At 40.9% G+C, this 21,131-nt stretch overlaps 1 long non-coding RNA gene across 1 annotated transcript; it reads left to right on the top strand.

Annotated features, from left to right (window-relative positions):
* Window positions 1-2,561: 2,561 nt before the first annotated feature.
* Window positions 2,562-19,813, top strand: LOC145533484 (uncharacterized). The gene is made up of 8 exons (XR_014074125.1): window positions 2,562-2,780; window positions 3,603-3,780; window positions 5,184-5,573; window positions 9,631-9,912; window positions 10,761-10,813; window positions 13,631-13,689; window positions 17,324-17,551; window positions 19,589-19,813. It is a non-coding gene; the product is annotated as an uncharacterized LOC145533484 (long non-coding RNA).
* The last annotated feature ends 1,318 nt before the right edge of the window (window positions 19,814-21,131 follow it).

Below are 21,131 nucleotides of genomic sequence, written 5' to 3'. Positions count from 1 at the left end.
GTCAGTGAACAACAACAACAACATATCTATATGTGCATTTCCTCCTGGATCTGTTTCTCTGCAGAACCCGGATTCATACAGGAAGTGTTTGATAACATGGGAGGGGGTGAGGAGAGGCGGTTTGTAGCTTTTGTCTATTTTTATGGAATAAATGCTCTCACCATGGACAAGTTAAAGCTCCCAATTTAACATCAATTGGCTTGAAATTATGACTATTTTGCAGAGTGTTTACAATCAGGTGCGCACCACTCCTATCTAGGAATCTATGCCCAGAAACTGTCCTCTGCCTTCCCTCTTTATTATACAAGATTGGAAGGACTAATATATTTATTGATAGCGAAAAATCAGAACCCTCTCCTGAAGAAGTTCCAGTGCTGTTGGAATACTGAGTTATCTGAAAAATAGAATAACATTGTAAGAGTTACATAAGAGACACGCCATCTGGAGAATCAGTCGAGCTTCAGTGCTGTTGGGTGATAAACCCTTTCTGGAGCTCTGGGCAGGCATGGGCCGGCTGCCTGACCTGCCTTGTTCCCTTGACCCCTCAGTCCCATTCTGCATAAGAAAGGAAAGAAAACGGCAGCTTGGTGAAGTGAAACTGCTTGGCCAAGCTCATGCAGGTGGTGAGTGACAAAGCTCATGTAACTCCAAGTGGAGTTTACTGACTAGAAGTTCTGAGGTTTACAGGAAGGTGAGGTAGCTATGCTTGGAAGAGACTGAGAGTGTACAGACAAGGCAAGTGTGGGATTATGGGTGAGATTTTAAAGCCTAGATAAGTATTTATAGTTAACAGCAAGGGGATATGTCTCATATAAGTCTCATATTATGTTGCCAGAATTCCTGGTTATTCTGTTTTGTTTTGTTTTTTTTACAATAGCCACATCATTATCCCGATTACACAGATTAAAAAAACTGAGAAAAATAGAAGTTAAATAATTCATCCAACATTTAATATTCAGAAAATTATTAAGCTGCAACTTCAGGCTCTTGCTGAAGCTCAAACATTTACTCTTAGCACTGCACAGCCCTTCTTGGTGGCTTTGTTTGGGGCACAATACAGATTTTCTTACCCTTGGATATTAGCCCTTTAGTTCCAATTTTCTATAAGATGTTCAGAGATCAAATATTGCTGTAACTGCTCCCAACTCCCTGTGGTTTTTCTCACTCTCTTAAAACCAACACTTTCTTAGAAAAGAAGATAGAAATTCAGGGGAGAGACAAGCAAAGACAAAGTTCCAAAGTCAACCCTGGCGCTTTCTCTTGCAGTGTGAGCCTGGGCCTCGAGGGGGCGTGTAAGAGAGTTGAACAGAAAATAATCAGAGAGATTATCTAACAAAATAATCGTACAAAAAACACACATTTTTTTTTTTTTTACAATTGTTAGTAGCTGGTACACAGGTACACATGCTGTGAATTGGAAGATATATTTGCAACTTAAATATTGATCAAAGTTTTCTGACAGCTAGACAATTAGTGCTTATCTAATTTAGTCTTCACAACAACCTTACTCCAGGTGGTCTGGTTATTATGCGAACGGTAAAGAGGCTAGCCCAGAGAAGTTAAGTGACTGGCCCAGGATCACACCATGTGTAAACGGTGGGGTGTGGGCAGGAACCCCTGTAGCACGACACCAGCATTCACTGTCTTACTCCTTGCCCTGTATTGTATCTGCATTTCACCACTACTGAATTCCATGAGTCTAATGCACAAAAAGTTGCTGCAAAGTAATTCTATTTATTTTGTTGTTGTTGATTTTTTTTATTGCCGCAAAATGCCAACCTCAGAGCCTCATTCTCGCAACTATAAAATGGGAGCCCTAAGAGTCCCTCTTTCATTCAGTTGAAAAGGTTAAAGTGCACAGTGCATGGGACATGAAAAGTTCTTAATTAATGAGGGCTGTTGTTATCTATCATTTGTTTTGAAAGATTTAATTTTTTAAGAGAAGATTCAGGTTCAGAGCAAATTAAGAGGGTGACACAGAGATTTCCTGTACGCGCCTACCCTACACCAGCACAGCCTCCCCTGTTGTCAGCAGAGCCCACGAGAGCCAGAAAGGAATTTTGAATTAACGTCCAGGCTTCACCTCTGAAACCTACTTCTTATTCCCAACCATTCCTCTCTTTGTTTACTCCGACTTGCCAAAGAAACAAATAAAAAGCGCTCAGTTATATTTGTTCTCCAAAGGAAATACCACTGTTGCAGAAAGAAGAAAGCAAGTAATTGACAGATGTAGCTTGAGGTAAGAAAACAAAGAAAGGCTGACACTTTATCTCCAGCCTCAACAGGGCAAGGGCACAAGACCACTTCCTCATCAACCACACCCTGAGCAGGGAGCCTCCCTGACTGGCAATTTTAAGCTCACAGACAGTGAAAACGAAGACACGAGCTCAGGAGCCAACAGCCACTGCGAAATTTCAAAACCCTGGAGGAGAGGAGCTTTCAAAACGGGACATCAGCCGCCACGTGATCACGAGAACCAATCACAGAAGAGATCAGACCCACACAGGAGCCAATGGGTAGCGATGCAATTTGTCAGTGGTCAACCAGGATCTCGCGGTGCCGAGGGGACCAGAATGCATTTGTCCAAGTATTTTGTTTTTTCTTTAACAGCGAAACAATGGAAACAGAGGTGAACGTGAAAGATGAGACAGCCCCCAGTCACTGCGTTTCTGAACAGAAACTCTTACAGGTCTGTGGATCACTGTGCAACTTTCTTCATTCTTTTTGACTTTTGATTCCGAGACTGGATGATCTCCACTGACTTACTTTCCAGCCCTTCTGTGAGTGCAAATGTGTTCTTGAACCCCTCTTACTAATTTTCATTTAAGTCATCATACTTTTTAACTGCAGAACTTTTACTTGATTCCATTTATAATTTATATCTCTTGATATTTTCTATTGGGTGAGATGTTATAATACTACATTATTGTAACTTTTCAGACAGTTTTCTTTATTTCTGAAAACATTTGTAATAGTTTAAAGTTTTTCTGTTACGTTCAATATCTGGGCCCCCTCAGACATATTTTCTGTTGACTGCTTTTTTCCCCTCTGAGTAGTATGTGGTGTATTTTCCTATTTATTTGCATGTCTTATTTTTTTGTTGTTAAAACCTTACATTTTTGACAATATATTGGAGAAACTCTGGTTTCAGATCTTTCCCCTTGACTCTGTTTTTGTTAGTAGGTATTTTCTGTTTAATTTTGTTTTTCTTACTGAAACTTTTTTGTGTGTGTATGTTGTATTTTTTTGTTAATTCTATAACTTCTGTAATTCCTACAGTTGGTTACTATTGAGTTTATAGCTGGATTTTTTAAAGTTGTTTTATTTTTAAGTCTGGTTTATACAACCCACAGGATTAGATCTTAAACAATCTACGTGGGAAGGCATGCCTTCAAACTTGGGAACGATTACAGGACAATGATAACTTTCTCTTTCTTTACCATCAGGGTTTCAGTGGGGGATCTTTCCCTTTCCGTCGTCTTTTCTGGGCAGACACAGACTTCCTTATGCATGCAACCTTCTAGATCTCTAAGAATATGTGGCAGCTTTTCAAAGTTCCCCAGAGTCATCTAATTCTCTGAAAATTCCCTTTAAATTCCTAGCGAGGCTCCGGCATGCCCCAAATGAGATCACCGACTCAGGCAGCTGCAGCACTGCGAGCCGATTGCCGTGTCTGGTCATACTCTTAGATGCGGCCCCTTTTATCCACTGCCAAACAAAAGAACAAAAAATACTAACAGATCCAAATCATAGCTAAGTATGGATATGAAATAAACTCAAGTAAGTGGCAGACATCTTTTACTATAGCTCTTAACGTATTATAAGACTAATTCACATTATAATTTTTGTTGCTCTCTATTCACTACGATTTATGGACTCCAGGTTTCCTACACGTTGCATTGTTTCTGTGTCCTTGTGGTATACAATCAGATATAATTAATTCTTTAAAAAAGCACACAGTTTGGATTGGATTGTTGGATTTAAGAATATCTACTGGTCACACAAAACAAAGATGAGAAAGACTTGGAACTGAATTAAAGTGATCACATATTTTTCATTATTTAGATTACTATTTCCATGGATGTAGAAAGTTAAGGTTTTCATTTATTCTTTCATTTTATCCATGGACAGTATTTTTGTTTTATTGAAATATGCTTTTGTTTAAGCATTCATGATGTACAATAAATTTCCTAATTTAACTCTGACCCATTTCAATGTAATTGATTATAAACAAACTTCTGATTCATGAATTTGAGGCTATTCATGGCAAAAAAGAATACTGAAAAAGTTTTTCAGCAGAGAATAAACATATGTTTAGAGCACTTGTTTCTAATTAAACTTCCACTTGAAAGTGCAGCAAAGAAAAAATTAATGTGATAAAAATTAACTTGGTAAACCTCAAGGCAATACGTATATAGCCATAAGATCAGGGTTTGAAAAACTAAAATTGTTCTAAAGTGAAAGTCACTCACTCGTGTCCAACTTCTTATGACCCCATGGACTTCGACTATACAGTCCATGGAATTCTCCAGGCCAGAATACTGGAGTGGGTAGCTGTTCCCTTCTCCAGGGGATCTTCCCAACCCAGGAATTGAACTGGGGTCTCCTGCATTACAGGCAGATTCTTTACCAGCTGAGCTACCAGGGAAGCCCCAAAATAGTTATAAATATGAAACAAAAAATAATATTGCTCTAATTGTGATTTATATAACTGAAATTATCATTTCAAAAAATTGAAACTGGTAGAAATGATTTTACCTCTCTAATTTAGTTGCCAGTATCTGGTAGTCTAGAAAAACCAGATGAATATACAAAAAGTGTGAATCTTAAAATATTGTAGAAACTCTGCTCTTAAGGATGAGAATTATCAGATTGATTAAGAGAGACTAGTTTTTCTGACTCCAACATAATCAGTGGCCTCATACAATATTTTATGTAAAATCATGGCCATGGATTTAAAATACTGCAGCTACCTCCCCTGGCTATCTATTGTCCATCAGGCTCACTTGTAATCCCGTTTCTCAAAACTGTACTAATCCTATAAAGCATACATTGTTCCTTAATGTTATCATCAAGTGTAATTTTCACAATTCTCTCAGAATTGATGTCATTACCAAGGGTTGAAGACAAGAACACCATTCACTCTTAAAATGATGGTGACTTCTATTCTGCATCTTTCACAGGCTATTGTCATCATAGCAGCAAGAGGAATGTGAGGTCCACCCAGACCAACATCACCAAGCAGCATCATCTCACTCACTGAATCTGCGTTTAATGATTCAGGTGGTAACATGCAAAGGCTGCTCGAGCCGTGTGCTACCCAGAGGTGAAGGCTTGGGAACAATTACAAGCAGAAGAACACTCTTCCGAGAGCTCCATCCTCCTATTGTCTCCCACTTTAATTCAAAGCATACACATGGCCCTGGGATGAATGCCCTTATTCTAAAATTGCTCTCATTCATTTTCCACCTATTTCTCTTTGAATGACTCATTGTACTACAGGAAGATTTTTACTCAGGCTGCCTCGTAAATCATGTCGAAGCCCTCTTACCAGCCCACATCTCATCACTCAGGTATACAGGTTACTTGTACAGGCGTATGTAAGCTTAGCCTCAATCACACTGCTGTCTTCTCAGCACAATACGTTAATTCTCAAATCCACATCTGTGCTTGTATACTGCCCTGGAAATATTCATTATTATGTATCAAAGAAACAATACTTCTCTAAAGTTCAAGTCAAACCTCCTCTTGGCAGATATGTGATATTTCACTATCACATGACTTCTTCATCTTCATGTTGGAGAAACAATTTGCTTTACTTTTGACAGAATCATTGTTTCTAATTCCTACTTTGGAATCATCAAATCATATGTGAGTTGAAGCAATCTTAGGGTCAGGCTAGCTTATTTTCCCATGTGGTTGTTGCTGGCTTTAAAGTACTCATACCATTGAAAGATAGATATTTTTCCTTATCAAAAAAGTTATGATGCTCTATAATTTTTGTGGGTTTTTAAGTAAACACTTTAATTTTAGAATGGGTTTTCATTTACAGAAACACTGTGAAGATGATACAGAAAGTACACGTGAAGCCCATACCCAAGGTCCCCTAATATCTTAGTAGAGTAGATTAGTATGGAATATTTCTCACAGTTAATGAACCAGTATTGATGCATTATCATTAACTAAAGACCACACATTATTCTGAGTTCCTCTAATTTTTACATAATGTCCTTTTTCTGTTCCAGAATCCCATGAAAGATACCACATTAATTTAGTCCTGGTGTCTCCCAACTTCCTCCTGGCTGTGACACTTTTTCAGACTTTCCTTCTTGGAGATGATTTTGACTGCTTTAATGAGTAGTGATCAGTATTTTGTAGCATACGCTGAATTGGGATTTCTTAGGAGCAGATTAGGGTTAAGTGTCTTTAGGAGGAAGACTATGGAGGCAAAGTGCTATTCTTATCACACCATCTGAAGGGTACCGATGGTCAACAGGACATTTCTGTTCATGCTGAGCTTGAGCAGGTGACTGAAGTGCTGTGTGTCCAGATTTTCCCACCATAAAGCCGTTATTTTACCTTTTTTCAATACTGTGGTCCTCAGGAGGAAGTCACCATGCAGAGCATGTTTATCTGATGCTCCTCCTTGGGGGTGGAGCATGAAATAAATATTAGGAATTCTTCCACATGGGAGATGTGTCTCCTCTTCCTCTCTTATTTATTTAATCCCTTATTTGTACCAGTGTGAATTTCTGGTTATTGATTTTATACTTTGCGTTACAATCCAATCAATACTACTATATTTATTTTCTTGCTCAATTGTTCTAGCTTTGGCTATGGCTCTTGTGTCCCTTGAAAAAATCCATCATTGTGTGTGTTTGACACAATCTTACTTTCTGACACTATCGGCCACTCCAGGATCACCTTGTGGTCCTAGAATCAGCCATTTCTCCAAGAAGCCATGCCATTGGGGAATGGTAAGAAACGAAGATTTAATGTTTAGTGTGCTCACTGCTAGTAGGAGTCACTGATTACAGATCCTTCCAGATGACAAGGCAAGGAAATATATGTGTATTAACCTACGCACACACATATGGATAAATATAGATGTAGTTATCAGTATCATAGTAACGTCTCTAATTCTAATCCATAACGACATAGGCAAGGAGATCAAACCAGTCAATCCTAAAAGAAAGCAATCCTGAATATTCATTGGAAGGACTGATGCTGAAGCTGAAGCTCCAATACTTTGGCCACCTGATGGGAAGAGCCAACACATTGGAAAGGACCTTGTGCTGGGAAAGACTGACGGCACAAGGAGAAGGGGACGACAGAGGATGAGTTGGTTGGATGGCATCACTGACTCCATGAACATGAGTTTGTGCAAACTCTGAGAGATGATGAAGGACAGGGAAGCCTGGTGTGCTGCAGTCCATGGGATTGCAAAGAGTCGGACACGACTGAGTGACTGAAAAAAAACCCTACATAGACTATTCCAGCCTTCCATTGGCTTATCTATAACCCTCCACTCCAACAATGAGAAAACTGGTGTCTACCACTCAATTACTTAGTTGTTCAGTTCCAGTTATGTGTGTAAGGTTTCAGAATTTCTCACAGGTACCTCTGTGGGGAACAACCTTATCACCTAGAGTACCTTGATTATGTGCAGTTTTTTGGGGGGGGGGCATTTAATCTTCGATTCCACTCATTTCCCATTGATTTCAGTTCAGTTCAGTTCAGTCGCTCAGTGGGGTCAGACTCTTTGCACCCCCATGGACTGCAGCACACCAGGCTTCCCTGTCCATCACCAACTCCTGGAGCTTACTCAAACTTATGTCCATTGAGTCGGTGATGCCATCCAAGCATCTCATCCTCTGTTGTCCCCTTCTCCTTCCACCTTCAATCTTTCCCAGCATCAGGGTCTTTTCTAATGAGTCAGTTCTTCCCATCAGGTGGCCAAAGTATTGGAGTTTCAGCTTCAGCATCAGTCCTTCAAATGAATATTCAGGACTGATTTCCTTTAGGATGGACTGGTTGGAGCTCCTTGCAGTCCAAGGGACTCTCAAGAGTCTTCTCCAACACCACAGTTCAAAAGCATCAATTCTTCGGTGCTCAGCTTTCTTTATAGTCCAATTATTACATCCATATATGACTACTGGAAAAATCATAGATTTGACTACATAGTCAGCATTTTTCGCCACCCTCCACCCTACCACCTGTCCTGCTTGGTGAGATTGTCTCACATCTGTAACAGTTAATTGTTTTGTCACATTCTGTATTCCACCCAGGGATCCTTGACAGCTTAAATTTATAGTTTCTTAATTTGCATACTTTGAGGTGTTCTTTGTGTGTAAATTTTATGGGTTTTGCCAAATGCCTCTTGTAATTTCTCCACCATTGCAGTATAACACGGAATAGTTTCACCCTCCTGAAAAAATCCCTCTGCATTACCAACCACCCATCACCCCAGTAAACACCAGGCAACCGAAGACCATTTTACCATCTCTATAGTGATGCTTTTTACAGAAAGCCCTGTCAATGGCTTCATGCATTATGTAGCCTTTTTAGACTGGTTTCTCACACTCAGTATTGTGCATTTCAGATTCATTCATATATCTACATGGCTAGATAGATCATCCCTTTCTACTGCTGAATAATATACCCTCATATATATATATATACATATATGCTGCTATGTCGCTTCAGTTGTGTCTGACTCTGTGCGACCCCATAGATGGCAGCCCACCAGGCTCTGCCATCCCTGGGATTCTCCAGGAAAGAACACTGGAGTGGGTTGCCATTTCCTTCTGCAATGCATGAAAGTGAAAAGGGAAAGTGAAGTTGCTCAGTCGTGTCCGACTCTTTGCAACCCCATGGACTGCAGCCTACCAGGCTCCTTCGTCCATGGGATTTTCCAGGCAAGAGTACTGGAGTGGGTTGCCATTGCCTTCTCCAAGATACATATATAGATTATCCATTTCATCATTTATCCACAATTTGTTCATCCATTACCCTATTTAAGGGCATCCTGTTTGTTCCAGTTTCTGGTGACTATGGATAATGACACTATTAGCATTTGTGTGTAACTTTTTTCTTGAATATAATTTCAAAATCAAGTGAATAGATACCTAAGAACTTGCTCAAGGTTCCTGAGGTTCACATATGCTATAACCAAGCTTTGTAAGAAATGGACATGAGTTTGAGCAAACTCAAGTAGAGAGTGAAGAACAGGGAAGCCTGGTGTGCTGCAGTCCATGGGGTCACAAACAGGTGGACATGACTGTGACTGAACAACAACAAGAACCCACTAGAGTCTCTTAAGGTGGCTGTAATGGCTTTTCTTCCTGTGCTTGTGAAAATAACTTATCATTTTTATGTTGGTTTTGCTTTTCTGCCTTCAAAGTCCTGTTTTTAATCAACACTGCTCACATGTTGTTAATTTATTCTAGTAGTCCAGATACCAGGATACACTAACACATCCCGTTCTACTTCTGATGACTTATCTGCAGTTCCTCTTGCCTCTCCTGCTGCTACCTTATTTTCTATAAAGGCATATGTATGTGAGAAGGTTGTTAGCGTTTTTATTTTTTGTTTGTGTCTCACGAACTCTGTTTTATTTTCCTTTCTCAGCTGGAGCTGGTGGAGCTGTCACTGTTCTGCTGTGTTGATTCCAGCCTGCTGTTCTCTCTGCTCTAGCAGGAACCTCCTGTCAGGCCAAGAGCTAAGAAATGGGCTCCCTGAGCAGTTGATTAGGCTCAGTTAGAAGGTCCAGTCAGTGTCACTGAGAAACAGGGATAAGAGAGAAGCCAAGGAGCTGTGTGCAGCCCCGAACCCCCTAAAGATGCAGAGAAGACTGAAATGGAGGTGATACTGTTTGAACTGGTCAAATGCCTCCTATGAGCAGAAAGAGATGTGAGCAGTTTTTGTCTTTTCTTTCCAAAATGTAATATCACCTTGTGTCTGTAGAAGTCACACATGAGAGTCAGAATGAACGTTCTTGTGTAATAAATGAGAATTGATTTTAAAAGCCTTATTACGCACAGGAAGTATCATGTCCAAATGAGATTATAATTCAGAAAAGTCATCAGGAAAATACTTACATTAAGGGTTGCCATTCATTGTGGGATATACCTAGTTTTAGTCAATGAATGGGCTTTCCATGTGGCCCTAGTGGTAAAGATCCCGTCTGCCGATGCAGGAGACATAGGAGACTTAGGTTGAATCCCTGGGTTGGGAAGATCCCCTGGAGAATGGCATGGCAACCTACTCCACTATTCTTACCTGGAGAATCCCATGGACAGAGGAACCTTAAGGGCTACAGTACTTGGGATCACAGAGTCAGACTCGACTGAAGGGACTTAGCATGCACAAACACATGCAGCCAATGAATATGGGGCATTTTAGGAGGATGATAGATTGATAGTAGGTAGACACATAGAAGGAAAAACAGATAATAGATAGACGTGTGCTTCAGTCATGTCTGACTCTATGCAACCCTATGTGTAGCCCATCAGGCTCCTCTGTCCTTGGGATTCTCCAGGTAAGAATACTGGAGTGACGTGCCATGCACTTCTCCAGGGAATCTTCCCAACCCAGGGATTGAACTGGGGTCTCTTACATCTCCTGCAATGACAGACAGGTTCTTTACCACTAGTGCCACCTGGGAAGCCCAATAGATAAATGATTGGTAGAAATATAGATAGATGACAGAAAGACATAGATAGATAATAACTAATAAATATCTCTTATAACACATTCAGATACATGATATTAATCTCCATTTTGCTGTTGAAGAAGCTGAGGAGATGCAGAGGTGAGTCTATATCTAACAGGAAGCAGAATTGTCTTTGAATCCAGTCTGAGGTCGCTTTACCAGCAGCCCATAGCTTGCGATTTTTAAATAATGGCATCCCCTTGTAAGTGACTGTTTCATGTGCTTTAATTTCATCACCAACAGGCACAGTGAGCACTACTATCGTTTCACACACGTGGTCACAGATGCTGTGAGACATCCAGTGACCTGCTGAGATTCCGCAGCTGGCCTGGGGGACGTGGATCTGCCCCAGGTGGTCTCAGGCTGGAGCCTGCAGTCCTGGCTGGTCCCCCTGCAGCCCCTCCTCCCAGCAGCCCCGTCTGTGCTCCCTTCAGCCTCCATCCGTCTGTTCTGCACTGGGATGTGCCCTTCTGGTTTCAGAGCCATCTACATCTTTTGCTGTTTCCCCTGAAAGTGGATGTCGAAACTTCTAGCTCTTGTCTTCCCAACATGAGTGGATTTCGCCCACAATCTTTTTTTTCCCCCTCAGAGCAGTTAAGTCGATGTGCACTATAGTGACAGAAGTGTGGTACTAACTCTCTCTTCTGAAGAGACAATTTTTTCTAGGAATCGAGCTGAAAATAAATCCCGTGAAGTAAGGAAATAAAAACTATCTAGGCGAGGGCCACAGTGATTGTGCAGAAAGAGCAATGTGTCTCATTACAATCACATCAAAAGCCTGTTTCGAGAATAGTATTCAGATTAGAGACTTTTCAGTTGTGGCTGGAATGATCAAAGGCTGGCTGCATTGTATTTAGAAGCTGATGCTCTAAGCTTCAAGGTGACGAGGGAATGTTACATGGGATGTGTGAATTCTGAACCGCAGAACTTTGGGAGGTCAGTTGGGATGGATGGAGAGTCAGATGGTCCATGAAGATCAGACCCAGCTCCATGTTATGTGATAAGATAGGCAACTTATGTGCTCTCTTCCAATGTTGATTAGGCTTCTTCCAGACCCTATCCTGAAATCCAGGATCAAAACATTATGCATGAAATGCTAGCTTGAAATTATCAGACTTAACTTCTGCTCCATAAAACCCCTTTCTGGGAATTCCCTGGTGGTCCAGTGGTTAGGACTCCACGCTTCCATTACAGAGGGCCTGGGCTTGATCCCTGGTCAGGGAACTAAGATTCCAAATGCTACATGGTGAGCAAGCAAACAAAAAAACACACTCTTTCTCTGATTCTATCCACATTTCTCGAAGGGCAGATGATCATGGTTCTATATCATTATATTTCTCATTCTGCTGCCAGTTCAAATTATGAGAGGCAATTCTAAAATGTTCTGTCCTATTGTTCCAATAGGTCTGGGAATACATTTTGGGAATACATTTTAGAGATACATCATGAGCATCATGTCCACAGTCTCAAAGCTCTCGTTTTAACTGAGAAAACAAAGCACCCTGTCTCCCCTCTTTTTGGGGGGAGTTTGGGGTTTGGATAGTGCTGAGGAATTGGTGTATCATCCCTAATTCTGGACGCATATCCAGGAATTTCACAGACATGTCACAGGAACAAAATGTGAGCTTTGCAACTAAATCTGTGAACGTGAGCAGAGCCAGGGCAGAGCCGTGGTGTTAGAGATTTGGGGACATGGCCGCCCTTGTTGGGTGGAGCAAAGACAGAAGAATGGCTTAGGAAGCTGGAGGAGAAAAGAATGGATCTCTGGAGACCCTGGATCAGTCTCCCCTGCAGCAACAAGACCCCAGCTAACAAACTAGCCCAACATAAGGAAGAGTAAACAGACCTCGAGGTGGATGGTTCATCTATGACATTCCATCACCTGATTTCTAGATTGCTCTGTTTCCAAGGAGTGGTAAGTAAGGCTCCAGGAATACAGCAGACCTACACGTCCCTCCTGTCTGTTGCCATGAAGCATGTCTGTTCTCAGGGAGATCACTCCTCACTTCTGTTTCCTGCCTTCCTCACCTCGTCCACCCCCATCTGCTCTCTCTGCCTCACCTGTTTTCTTTATCTTTACCACCTTGTTTCTCTTTTCTTTCTCTCCCCATCCTTCTTCTGTTGTCATTTCTCTTTTGTCAACTCTCCTATTCCAGTGACCATCAATCACGATACAAACATGGTCTCTATCGAAACAAAAACAATCTCTGCCCTGTTATTTTAATATAAAAGAAACAAAATCCTTGTGAGTCTGTCATTGAAGGTTTCACCAACTGCCTGAAAATCAACCTTCTTGATAATTTTTACTATTTCCATCTTCAGGCAGAGACACCGATGCTCTTAGGAACTTGAGAAAAGGCCGACGGCTCATCATTGAGCAGAACCTGTTTTTTCAGACTAGCTTCCTTCTACTTTCAGTCTATGAGGCAGAACATAAACAAAGAGGGCCCTGGGTTGTGGTCTAAGCTTCACTGTATTTTTCTCCTCAGTGGAAAGTCAGGCTCACACACGTGAAATATGTAATTTCCTCAGAGGGCATGACCAAAGTTCTGGCTGGGAAATTATGGAGTTTAGCCAAGGGGAACAGAGTCTGTCTGATCTCACTCATTATTTCATCTGTGTCCAAGTCAGATAAGAAAATAGGTCCGTCATTTTTCTCAGTACATAGTACTATCATTTTTGAAATGGTGAGAGAGCTTAATTATATATCCAGTTTTCATGCATTTTACCTGCCTGTTCATTTTGATGCTCATTTAAAGGCTGCTGTTTCCTTAGCAACCTCTCTTTTCTTTCTTCCCTCCTTTGTGTCTTATCAGTTCATGTGCTGTTAAAAAAATGTTTTAAGAGAAAATTATCATTTATAACAATTTATCTTGTTTAACAATAACCTGGCCATTATTGTCATTCTTTCCACAGTTAAAAGGGAACCAGGTAGCAAAGATGGATTATAAAGCCTGTTGGTGACACCTCAGGAGGTCAGCAGTGGGTGGAGAGTGAAGCCACTGAACATGAACCCTGAGAGATGCTTCAAGACACCTCTGCTGTGTGGAGATGGCAGGTGGTTGTGTGTGCAGAGCTCAGGGCAGAACTGAGGTGTCTTCAGGTCTTGGTCGGTCCTGGTTGGAAGACGTACAGCATCAGGGCTCCTCATCCTCGAAATCTTGGAAACCTGTGTTCTACAGGAGCCCTCCAGCTGGAGCCATGGCGTCCATTTTTCTAGAGTGTGTGGGTCAGCCCTGCTCATGCACTTGTTCTGTGTAGCCCCATGAGATGGATGGGGGGGGTACGGTATGCGGGAGGGTCAGCTCCAACTGGAGTCTCCAGCTCCTGCAAGTGCCTTCTCCCTAAGGAACGGAAGAGAAGTGCCTGCCAGGAGGCTGACAGCTGACTGCACTGTGTTCCGTGTTTGCAAGGCCTGAATCCGAATCTGTGGCTCCTTCTTCTGAAGCATCATTTTCTAGCACCCTCACAGCACGTCTTATCGTGGTTTTAATTTATGTTTCCCCAGTGGCCAATGATATGGGCTTCCCCAGGGCTCAGTGGTAAAGAATCCACCTGCAATGCAGGAGACGGGGATTGGATCCCCGGGCTCCTGTAGAACTCAGGTTTCCAAGATTTTGGGAAGATGCCCTGAAGAAGCACATGGCAACCCACTCCAGTATTCTTGCCAGGATGATCCCATGGACAGAGGAGCCTGGTGGGCTACAGTCCATGGGATGATAAAGAGTCAGACACTTCTGAGCACACACTATCAGCTATTAATCATTCACCATGAATATGCTTTTCTCTCTACAGTTCTACTTTTTCCAAATGCCACCTAAAAGGAATCCTATGTTATTCGGCCTTTAATCTGGCTTCTCTCACTTAACAAAATGTATTCGAGTGTTGAAAGCACAACCACTGTGTTCATCACCTTTACCTAGAAATGAGAAGTAAACATGAACATTTCGTGTTTGTCAGATACTGACAAATTTTTCTCCATATATAAGCTTAATTTTCTTCTCTATCATGGTGGCGGTATGCCTATCTTCCAGTCCCTTTGCTGGAAATGGTTAGTATCATTTAAATCTTTCCCAATCTGCTAAGGTGTCAATTTGTAGAAATAGGTTCTCTCAAACTTCCATTTGGCCCACTTATTGTCAAACTGGTCATTCAAGTTCTTACATTCCTTTTCCCAAGTTCAGGTTGACAGTGGCTCACTCTTCAGTTAAATTCTTCTCTTAGAACTCAGCTCATTTAAAATTTTTATTTCTCAACTGTGAGCTGAATCGTCAAGCAGATTGCCTTCTGATTCGATTTATTAGAGGAACTGCAAAAAAATAACACATTCGGCTTCCCTGGGTTATGTCTTATTTCATAAGCCGTTTTCATGTGTCACTGTAAAATACTGAACCTATTTCTCACATTAGCTGGTAACTATAAATAAACTATGGAAAAAAGAGGAGACATTCATTGACAAGTCTAAAAGGAAAACCTTATATTTGATGTGTTAGCTTTAAGAAGAATAAAGGCATTTTAAAAGCGCTACTAAGCACAACAGTTCACACTGAGTGTGTGGAAAAAAACAAGAATATAAGATTGCCAAGAATGAAAAAGATACATACTAAAATGTATATAAATTGGACTCATATGTGAGTATCCCAGACAGATTCAAATATCAGATTATTCAGAGTGAAAGGTTGAGAATAGACCTGAGTATTACAATAAAAACAATTTTATAACTGTCTTGAATTGAATGTGTATGAGTGTTCAGCTGTTGAAGTTCAGACTCTTTGCAACCCCATGGACTGTAGCCTGCCAGGCTCCTCTGTCCTTGGAATTCTCCAGGCAAGAATACTGGAGTGGGCTGCCATTTCCTCCTCCATGGGATCTTCCCCACCCAGGGATTGAACCCACATATCCTGCATTGGCAGGAGGGTTCTTTACCACTGAGCCATTGTGGAAGATATGGCCTGGATTGAATGAAAATGAAAAAATGAATGAATTTTCCTGGATTGAATAGTGTCTCTTAAATATCCACCCAAAATCTGTGAATGTGACTTAATTTGGAAAAAGGGTCATTGAAGATGTGATCAATGTAAGTTCATACTGGATTTGGGTGGACCTTAACCCAGTGACTAGTTTTCTTATAATAAAATGGAATCAAAGACAGGTTCTCAGGGAGAAAGCAGATTCTGACAGAGGCTAGAGTGATGTGTCTCCAAGGCAAAGAATGCTGAGGGCTGTTGGCACCCCCAGAAGCTGGAGAAGCAGAGTAGGGTTATCTTTTTGAGTCCTTCGGGGAGCCTGGCCTGCAGACACCCTGGCTTTGGGGTTCTAGCTTTCCGAACCAGGGAGAATAAATTCCCCTTATTTTAAGCCATATGCTGCTGCTGCTGCTGCTAAGTCGCTTCAGTCATGTCCAGCTCTGTGTGACTCCATAGACGGCAGCCCACCAGGCTCCGCCATCCCTAGGATTCTCCAGGCAAGAATACTGGAGTGGGTTGCCATTTCCTTCTCCAGTGCATGAAAGGGAAAAGTGAAAGTGAAGTCGCTCAGTAGTGTCCAATTCTTAGCGACCCCATGGACTGTAGCCTACCAGGCTCCTCCATCCATGGGATTTTCCAAGCAAGAGTACTGGAGTGGGATGCCATTGCCTTCTCTGTTTAAGCCATATAGTTTGTGCTAATTTGTTACAGGAAACCCATCCAGTGACTGTGTTCCCAAGTTACTCTAACTCATTGGGAAAAATATAGAGAGAGAGTGAAAACCCACACAACAAGGTAAATGGCAGGTGATGCTCTCTGATTCCAGGGCATGTTTGCTGGTCTTGAGTTCATTCCAAGTTTCCTGGATTACATAGAGTTCATGGACCACGTCCTCTGATTCCAAGCAGGAAGGACAGGGAAGGGGAAGGCGTCTCCAGGGAATAGTCTTGAAGCACATTAAGAAAACTGGGAAATGGGTCATCGCCCCAGGATTCTGACTGTTTTACCTGTGAAACCCCTCATCCACACTACAGAAGTGAGCAGTCTAGAACCTTAGAGCTGAGCCTGCATTTCGTCCACACCCCTTGCTCTCCTCTGGAGTGTTGCTCCCACTACATTCACGTGCTTGTCCAAGAAGCAAGCTGATTTATTCCAAAGGTTTGAGTTGTTTAATTACAAGCTGATCCAGAATTTACCCAACTCAACATCCATGGGCCATTTCCTGGTGCTCCAAGCGTGATGTGAAAGTGAGAAGCAAAAAATGGAATGAAAAACTTGGGACTTCTCAAATGAGAACAAACACAAGCTCTAGAATTGGTGAGTTAGAATGAATTGCGTGGTTAGCTGTTTAATCAATAGAAGTGGGAAGAAGTAGCTGAATTCATCACTGCTGGTATAAATGAAAAGGTGACAAAGATGGTGACTGCCAAGGAGGAGGAGTGCCCAGAGCCACGCAAAGGTGAGAAGTAGAAGGTGCAAGATTAGGAATGAAAGGCCAAGCTTGGAGTGAAATAATATGGAGACTTGTAAGTGCTATGAGTGTTCGAGGGCCGCTGCCCAGTGGGAGTTTAGCCACCTTACATTGAGAGACATGGCATCTGATCAGGACTTGCTCCTTTGTCTCTGTCTCCCCACCTCCTAGGTCTTCCACTGGCACCTCCCGTTGGCTCAGCTGTCATCATTCCATCTCTCCAGGGAGCCCAGATGGTACAGTCTGCAGGATTCAGCCTCGTGGGTCATAGAACATGGCCCAGAAGCAAAAAGAATGGATCCGAAATAGCAAAAACAGCTGCCACATGTGTATTCATTTACTCAAATTGCATTTAAGTGAGACTGCATTGGCCCACACTTACCACCGATCTGTTACAGGGTAGGGACCGGACCTTCATTATTTTGCAACCACAGTTCCTGAGACAGTGTCTGATAAGCAGTAACAGCCTAGATATTAACAGAATTCTTATTATGAGCCACCCTTCCTTGTGAAGTACATTATCTAGTGCACATTATCTTCTTGGATTCAAATAATTCTCTATAAGTAGGTACTATAGTGCTTTTGATGTCTAAAATAATTTAAATATGATACTCACACCAAGCTTACCATGTACCAGACATTTCTTCTATGTTCACTCTCCAGAACTGCAGGCACGAGCAAGGCATGGCTATTGAGCACAAATCTAAATTAGGATGGGCTGAAAGTGTCAAACACAAGCTATGTTTTAAAAACTATGAACAAAAAAGAACGTAAAATACATCATAATATTTTGTATTGATTACATTTGGTATATATTGTGGGAAAATATATGATTAAAGCACATTTTACCCATTTGTTTTTACCTTCTTAATGTGGCTATGGGGCTTCCCAGTTGGCACTAGTGGTAAAGAATCTGCCTGCCAATGCAGAAGACACAAGGGACCTTGGTTCCATCCCTGAATTGAAAAGATCCCCTGGAGTAGAAAATGGCAACCCACTCCAGTATTCTTGCCTGGAAAATCCCATGGACAGAGGAGCTGGGCAGGCTACCATCCGTGGGATCACAAAGAGTTGGACACGACTGAACACACACCACACACAGACAAAATGTGGTTACTAGAAGACTTCAATAAGTGGTTCACATGTGCAGTTTCCATCATATTGTTGTTGAAAAGAGCTGTTCTCAGCGTTTTATGTAAAAATCAAGAGGAAATGAATTTGAACCTAGGTCTCCTCAAGAGGTCATGGCTTAACCACCATGCAATGCAGTGTATGAATTAACCTGCCATCTTGAAAGCCTATTGTGTGTCAAGCACCATACTATTTATTTCATATGTCAGGCTCCAAACAAACCATCATGGTAGTTATTGTTACACTCCAAATGGGAAAAAAAAAAGCTTAATGTAACATACTCTACAAAACCAGTAATTAGGAAACCAAAACACAAATACAAAATGGATGACAAAATCTGTGGTCTTGAGCACCACTTTCTAAGACCTTCTTGGTACGAATGTTTTAAAAATAAGGTACAGACATGTTGAAATTTCAGAGACGAATGTAGATAATAGTTTCTGAATACACTCAACACGCTGAATTGTAGAGACACTTAATAACTTATTCTATAATGGGGCATGATTAGCATGATGCAGAATTTCTCATCCATGAACTGGTAGATTAAGAGATATTAATAAGGAAATCTACATGATGAATAGCAGGGTGGAAGCATCTAGCTGATCATCAATCACTGAGTGTTCCCAACATATAAGAAACGTCCATCATGCCACCATCGTGCACACATCCACGCTCACAAACACACATGCACAATCCCTGAAACTCTGGGGACTGACTTCTCTACCACAGGACACAACTGAATGGTGAATGGAAAAGATGGAGAGGACTACACACACACAACTTGCTCACTGATAACTTGTCAGAAATCTGCAGGGGGAGATGATTTATGTAGGAAGCATAAATAATTAAGTCCTTTTCAGTCATCTTTTAGATATTGAAATTTAAAACTATATGCAGAATCAAAAGCTGGAAATAATCTTCCCTATGATACAGCAATATTAGAAGAATAGCAGGAATTAATTTTGCAATATATTCCTCAGATTTTTCCTTTCCTTTTTTTTCTTCTGTTGTGGTTGTTGGTCCGTATTTCATGTGAACTCTCGGTTACCCCACAATCTTTGTGTATCTAGAATACAGATGTTTTCCAGAATAGAAGCATTTTCCAGAAATAATTTTCTCTTTTAATTCACAAGAAATATTTGTAGTTATTGTTCAGTCAAAATAAATGTGTTTGTCATTAGCTTCAGAACACAGAAGTCCATTGTTTATGGACAAATTTTAGTACTTTGATGACATCTACCAGTGATGTCCTTCATGTGTGTGATAATAACACACAATAACATAATTGCAAATTTTATTTTGAAGGTTTGGGGACATTGCAGTGGTAGAATACAGAGGAAGATAAGGAAGGACACCGTGGAACACTTAGGAAAGAGAGGCCTGAATTCCCACCTGCTCCAACAGACGTAGAACAGAATAATATTTCTGGTAAATTTTAGAACATTTTTTGAGCTCATCACTCAAATGAAGCAAAAAAATGTTATGAAACCAGATGTTGAATAAAGAGCAGTTTGTTGTTGGGTGCTAGAATCATGCCTGGATTCTAAATGTGTGCATTCCAAACTGGTCTGATCCATTGGAGGCTGCAAAAACTACGACCATTCTCTCTGCCCTGGGTTTTGTGATGCTGAGGCTTGTTGTTTACTTTCAATGCATCCCCAGCTGGAGACCCAGTAACAGAAATCATTTCCTCTCTCCTTTTCCTTCTGTAAAGCATATGGCCTAATCTATCCTGTGAAAACTCCAATTTATTTTAGCATTCATGAACCTTCATGACTAATTTCCTGAGCCAAACTATAATTACTTTAATTCTACACTGCTGGAGAGAATTTGAAAACAGGACTTCTTTAGAAGAAAATTAACTTATATAATGAGTGAAGAGATAAATCATATTAGCTCTAATTAAAGTATATTAACATTTTGGTTGCATATGAATAAAAATCAGACACAATGAAAGCAGGTTTCTCATAGAGAGTCAATTTATGGAGATTTATGAAGATTTTTAGGAACTTACAAAATTTCATTACTTAACATCTCTATTAAGATCTTTACAAGCATGCATAATGAAAAGCCTAATAAAAGATTTAATAAATGGACTTTTGCTTAAAGTCACACTGACTCAGTGCAAGCAAAGGTTTTAAATCCATAATGGAGATTAACATGATAATTGTCAATTTAAAAGTACATATGCTGTCTGCATGGTGAGAAATACAGAAGTTGGAAATCAGAGTTAGGAAGTCAGAAAACTACCTTCCATTAAAGCAATTCCAGTTTTTTCTCATGTCCTAAGAGAATAACTAGTATGAAACTATGTGTCAAATCCTTCTCTTCTGCATTAATGTAAGATCTTTAGCTCTCTCTTTGTGCCTAGAATGAATGTTTAACACAAACAGTACACCTCCAGGGAAGCTTATTTAAGTTAAACTGGAGGGTGAACAGAATTAAATTTAAAAAAAGTAATAATAATTTTTTTTTCTCTAAACTTACACAACAACACTGCCCAATCGTTTAACTTTCAATATTGCTCCTGAATGACTCATAAAGAAGATGCTTTCAAACTAAGTCACAGAGAAGTTCATTGCCTGTAAAAGTGCTCAGGGAGCACCAGGGTCCGTGTGTCTAGTTTGGAGATAAGACTTACAGCCAGCATTCATGATGGTGCTCCTAGGTTCTCCAGGGAAACTACGCCCCACTTGACGTGGCATTTAAAACCAACCACCCTTAAACGGCCACTGGTACTTTTATCCTTAACTGTTTGTGTTTCCATGGACATGAACATCTCAGAGTGGGTATTTTCCCGTCATCCACACGCATCCTTCTTTACCACTACTATATATATATATTTAAT

The sequence above is a fragment of the Giraffa tippelskirchi genome, chromosome 13 (genome assembly GCF_054371585.1).
Source record: "Giraffa tippelskirchi isolate mGirTip1 chromosome 13, T2T-mGirTip1v1.2.pri, whole genome shotgun sequence".
NCBI lineage: Eukaryota > Metazoa > Chordata > Mammalia > Artiodactyla > Giraffidae > Giraffa > Giraffa tippelskirchi.
This window is presented reverse-complemented; position numbering and strand designations above follow the sequence as displayed.